Source organism: Gobio gobio (genome assembly GCF_949357685.1).
Source record: "Gobio gobio genome assembly, chromosome: 17".
NCBI classification, from domain to species: Eukaryota; Metazoa; Chordata; class Actinopteri; order Cypriniformes; family Gobionidae; genus Gobio; species Gobio gobio.
This window is the reverse complement of record NC_137110.1, coordinates 52921705-52927704: the sequence shown is the minus strand read 5'-3', so window position 1 is coordinate 52927704 and position 6000 is coordinate 52921705. Positions and strand designations below refer to the sequence as shown.

Here is a 6000-nt window from a genome sequence, read left to right as displayed (position 1 = left end):
CCGCTCGGTCAAAACAACCCAATTGCTGGGTTAGTCCATATTCAACCCAACTTGGGTTATTTTTAACCCAGCATTTTTTACAGTGTAACCATTAAATGTCTAGGTTGTAAATAGTTGTTAAATGAAGTATAGTCCAGTCAGTGTGCACTTTATTATGCTGCTCGCTTGTTGATACTGTGTGCAATAGTGTCATTATTTTATTTATGCTTAAATATTTATTTTCAGAATTTATTTTCACCACTGAACTCTTTTTTTTTTCTTGTTCTACCTCACCTGTTTTTACTATTTGTTAAATATAGTTATTTTTTTTAGTTCAATAAATGTTCCTTTTTTTTAATTGTAAATGTTTAATTGTTATCATCCTGATCATTGTGTCATTTTTATGATGTAAATTGAGGGAGCAAAAGCAATATCGGCTCCAGATAATCGGCAGCCCGTATCGTCATCGGCTGAGAAAAAATAAATCGGTATCGGCACTAAAAAATCCATATCGGTCGATCCCCAACACAATGTTCTGCTTATGATCCTCCCTGGACGTGGAACGTTTTGCTGGGTGTCAGAATTCTGGAATTATTACCGTTTAATCTATTTATTTATGTTTATTTGAATAGGGACAGTACAAAAAACATGATTCCAGTCGAAAACTGAAATATGTGTTGCACATTAGGGTTGGGTGTCAGTTCACAGTATCAGTACCGATAGCCAACGGTACCTTTCTTCAGTACTTTTGGGATGTTTACATAAATAACTGTGCAGAACCTGTAAGTCATTTCTAGAAGTGTTATTGACACTAGGCCAGAGCTGCCCTGCTCTCCGTCTGTGTTTGATTACTGTAATATTTACTAGTATATAGTAGACTACAAGCTACTTCATTTAATTCATAAAAACAACCATATTATTTTTTCTTTTTAATTTCATTTCTATTAAAATATTTCCCACAAATTATGCGTTATATATTTTCTGGTAATCAAATGAAGACATAAAACATTAATTTAATTTATGTTTTAATTTAATTAAACTTTTTTGTCAAACAAAGCTGCACAACTGAGCTTTATACGGTTAAAATTAAAACATGAAGAAAAATTGTAATTTATATATTTTTTAAAACAAATTACATTAGTGTTAGTATTATTATTACATTGAGACATATCTAAAATTCTACTGTACAACAGTAATTTATTTTGTTAAGTTAGCCAAACTTTTATTTTGACGGGTTGCCGTGAATTTGAGTTTCTGTGCGTTTATGAAATGACGCCGGTCGTTTTTCTCAAATGAAATGTTAAAATGCTCATGAAGTGATTTAGAGAAAGCGTTCGTGCGTTCATGTCCTCATATGAGAGGCAGAGAAGGAAACATGCGACCGTCACGCGCGAGTGTGAGTGTGTGTGTGTGTGTGTGTGTGTGTGTGTGTGTGTGTGTGTGTGTGTGGTAAACCCAACCCTATTGAACAGCATAGGCTAATTTGCATCTCAGTCCCTAGAAAGGCTTTTCTACAAAATAAAAAAAAGCTGTTAGTCATAGAATAGCCCTTTCTGCTAATGTAGCACACACAAATGAACCCTAAATGACCTGCGCCTATTTACGGACGCTCCTAAAACCCGGGAAACATGAATAACTAGTTCAAACAAACATTTATTACGTTTAAATATGCGCACAGCTCTGGTGTGTTTTAAGCCAGCGCTTCACCATTAATGTAAAAACTTTAGGTCAAGTATTGCTTTAGACTCATTTGGTAACAAATGCAAAGTCATAACAGGTTAATGTGGGTCACATGCTAACAGCTTTTGTGCTAGTGAACTGGTCACGAAAGCTTAAAACGCTGTTGCGCACTGAGGATAGGTTTAGATAATCTCGCGCGTTTGGCGTCTTATGGCAGTTTTTTATTGTTGCAGCTGAAATCAGACATTTGTGGATCAATGTCTCAGAAGATCTCAATGGCCCTCATTTATCAAAAGTGCGTACCCCAAACTTCCAGCGTACACCCAAAACCACGTGACTTTGAGATTTATCGATATGGAGGTTAGCGTACGGCTCAAATCCTACGCCAGCTCAGGACGTGTACGCATGTTTTGAGTTAGTGCGAAAATGCGCAGAAAAACAATTCCTAACACCACAAAACGCACTGACAAAGATATGCTATATTATGACCCACTGTAAAAAAACAACTATTCACACGGGATAAGTATTATCTGGCGACCTCGTGTGATTTAGAAATTCGCACGGGATTGTACTCGAATTTACTGACTATCTCCCGGATATGATGTCAAGACTTGTAAATGTTTTTTCGTTATAGATATAGCTGTATGAAATTATAAACAGTCGTATCGATATCATTTTGATTGTTTTATAGTAATAAAAATAATTTCGTTCAGTTAGAGAACAGACGCTACAATTAAAAACGTAACTGAGCAATATAATAACAATATACGGCAGAAGATTCAGTTTCAAAGCTAAATGTAAAAGTGCCCATTTAAGCGAGTTTGTCATATGTTCTGTTTTTGTGTTTTTCATTAAGAATAATATTAAACACACCATTCAAGCAATTTACTCCCAAATTGGTGCTCATTCTAAAGTGAAAGTATAATCCGCGCGGCCGCATGGAATTCATAACGGTGCGCATTATATGCAGCCGAGCTCCATTCTTCGTGAAAGATAAAGATAGAAATGCGCACAGGAAACAAAAACCTTGCAAAAATGATACACGATCCGCCGAATCCCGGCCAGATCACACAGATGCCGATTCGCACGGGACTAATATTATCACAGGACCTCGTGTTTGGCAAAATATGGAAGATAATTTGAGGGGGAATTTTTTCTTTACAAATTACAGACATGGCCGATTCGCACGGGATTAAGATCACAGACATTCTCTGCAATTATTACAAATCACCAGAGCTCCCCAGATCATACTAATCCTGTGTGAATAGGGATATAGCCTAATTATAACGTCAGTGTTTATTTTTGTGCAACATGGACTTCAAAGTTTGATTTGTAGGCATATGTTTTCCTCCAGTTGCACACCCCAATACATGTGACGTGATACGAAATTAAATGCTAATTGTTTCAAAACACGTGCTGTAAAATAATCCATTGTGATAATGACTCTGGCTCCTCTTCAGACGCGTCTCTTTGTGGCGATCTGACCACTTTTTTTTTTTCACCTACAATAAACAAGAAAACTCATACTTCACTTGATCACTATTGGTCTATATTAAGCAATAAAACATTATGACCTCTGCTGGAGTGCGCTTCTCAACCCCCACACTATTCACTCGTAATTTGGGTCCATGTTTTGTTTTTGTGGGCGCCAACATATACGCCCGTTTCTACGCAAGATTGATAAATGAGGGCCAGTGTGTAGCGTGCTGTACTCAGTGTGTAGCGTGCTGTACTCAGTGTGTAGCGTGCTGTACTCAGTGTGTAGCGTGCTGTACTCAGTGTGTAGCGTGCTGTACTCAGTGTGTAGCGTGCTGTACTCAGTGTGTGTAGCGTGCTGTACTCAGTGTGTGTAGCGTGCTGTACTCAGTGTGTGTAGCGTGCTGTACTCAGTGTGTGTAGCGTGCTGTACTCAGTGTGTAGCGTGCTGTACTCAGTGTGTAGCGTGCTGTACTCAGTGTGTAGCGTGCTGTACTCAGTGTGTAGCGTGCTGTACTCAGTGTGTAGCGTGCTGTACTCAGTGTGTAGCGTGCTGTACTCAGTGTGTAGCGTGCTGTACTCAGTGTGTGTAGCGTGCTGTACTCAGTGTGTGTAGCGTGCTGTACTCAGTGTGTGTAGCGTGCTGTACTCAGTGTGTGTAGCGTGCTGTACTCAGTGTGTGTAGCGTGCTGTACTCAGTGTGTGTAGCGTGCTGTACTCAGTGTGTGTAGCGTGCTGTACTCAGTGTGTGTAGCGTGCTGTACTCAGTGTGTGTAGCGTGCTGTACTCAGTGTGTGTAGCGTGCTGTACTCAGTGTGTGTAGCGTGCTGTACTCAGTGTGTGTAGCGTGCTGTACTCAGTGTGTGTAGCGTGCTGTACTCAGTGTGTAGCGTGCTGTACTCAGTGTGTAGCGTGCTGTACTCAGTGTGTAGCGTGCTGTACTCAGTGTGTGTAGCGTGCTGTACTCAGTGTGTGTAGCGTGCTGTACTCAGTGTGTGTAGCGTGCTGTACTCAGTGTGTAGCGTGCTGTACTCAGTGTGTAGCGTGCTGTACTCAGTGTGTAGCGTGCTGTACTCAGTGTGTAGCGTGCTGTACTCAGTGTGTAGCGTGCTGTACTCAGTGTGTAGCGTGCTGTACTCAGTGTGTAGGGTGCTGTACTCAGTGTGTGTAGCGTGCTGTACTCAGTGTGTGTAGCGTGCTGTACTCAGTGTGTAGCGTGCTGTACTCAGTGTGTAGCGTGCTGTACTCAGTGTGTAGCGTGCTGTACTCAGTGTGTAGCGTGCTGTACTCAGTGTGTAGCGTGCTGTACTCAGTGTGTAGCGTGCTGTACTCAGTGTGTAGCGTGCTGTACTCAGTGTGTAGCGTGCTGTACTCAGTGTGTAGCGTGCTGTACTCAGTGTGTAGCGTGCTGTACTCAGTGTGTGTAGCGTGCTGTACTCAGTGTGTGTAGCGTGCTGTACTCAGTGTGTAGCGTGCTGTACTCAGTGTGTAGCGTGCTGTACTCAGTGTGTAGCGTGCTGTACTCAGTGTGTAGCGTGCTGTACTCAGTGTGTAGCGTGCTGTACTCAGTGTGTAGCGTGCTGTACTCAGTGTGTAGCGTGCTGTACTCAGTGTGTAGCGTGCTGTACTCAGTGTGTAGCGTGCTGTACTCAGTGTGTGTAGCGTGCTGTACTCAGTGTGTGTAGCGTGCTGTACTCAGTGTGTGTAGCGTGCTGTACTCAGTGTGTAGCGTGCTGTACTCAGTGTGTAGCGTGCTGTACTCAGTGTGTAGCGTGCTGTACTCAGTGTGTAGCGTGCTGTACTCAGTGTGTGTAGCGTGCTGTACTCAGTGTGTGTAGCGTGCTGTACTCAGTGTGTAGCGTGCTGTACTCAGTGTGTAGCGTGCTGTACTCAGTGTGTAGCGTGCTGTACTCAGTGTGTAGCGTGCTGTACTCAGTGTGTGTAGCGTGCTGTACTCAGTGTGTGTAGCGTGCTGTACTCAGTGTGTGTAGCGTGCTGTACTCAGTGTGTGTAGCGTGCTGTACTCAGTGTGTGTAGCGTGCTGTACTCAGTGTGTGTAGCGTGCTGTACTCAGTGTGTAGCGTGCTGTACTCAGTGTGTAGCGTGCTGTACTCAGTGTGTAGCGTGCTGTACTCAGTGTGTAGCGTGCTGTACTCAGTGTGTGTAGCGTGCTGTACTCAGTGTGTGTAGCGTGCTGTACTCAGTGTGTAGCGTGCTGTACTCAGTGTGTAGCGTGCTGTACTCAGTGTGTAGCGTGCTGTACTCAGTGTGTAGCGTGCTGTACTCAGTGTGTAGCGTGCTGTACTCAGTGTGTAGCGTGCTGTACTCAGTGTGTAGGGTGCTGTACTCAGTGTGTAGGGTGCTGTACTCAGTGTGTGTAGCGTGCTGTACTCAGTGTGTGTAGCGTGCTGTACTCAGTGTGTAGCGTGCTGTACTCAGTGTGTAGCGTGCTGTACTCAGTGTGTAGCGTGCTGTACTCAGTGTGTAGCGTGCTGTACTCAGTGTGTAGGGTGCTGTACTCAGTGTGTAGCGTGCTGTACTCAGTGTGTAGCGTGCTGTACTCAGTGTGTAGCGTGCTGTACTCAGTGTGTAGCGTGCTGTACTCAGTGTGTAGCGTGCTGTACTCAGTGTGTAGCGTGCTGTACTCAGTGTGTGTAGCGTGCTGTACTCAGTGTGTGTAGCGTGCTGTACTCAGTGTGTGTAGCGTGCTGTACTCAGTGTGTAGCGTGCTGTACTCAGTGTGTAGCGTGCTGTACTCAGTGTGTAGCGTGCTGTACTCAGTGTGTAGCGTGCTGTACTCAGTGTGTAGCGTGCTGTACTCAGTGTGTAGCGTGCTGTACTCAGTGTGTAGGGTGCTGTACTCAG

At 43.5% G+C, this 6000-nt stretch overlaps 1 protein-coding gene across 1 annotated transcript in view; it reads right to left on the bottom strand.

The window, feature by feature from the left end:
• kdm6al (lysine (K)-specific demethylase 6A, like) overlaps positions 1-6000 on the bottom strand; it is a 71434-nt gene that overhangs the window by 41717 nt on the left and 23717 nt on the right.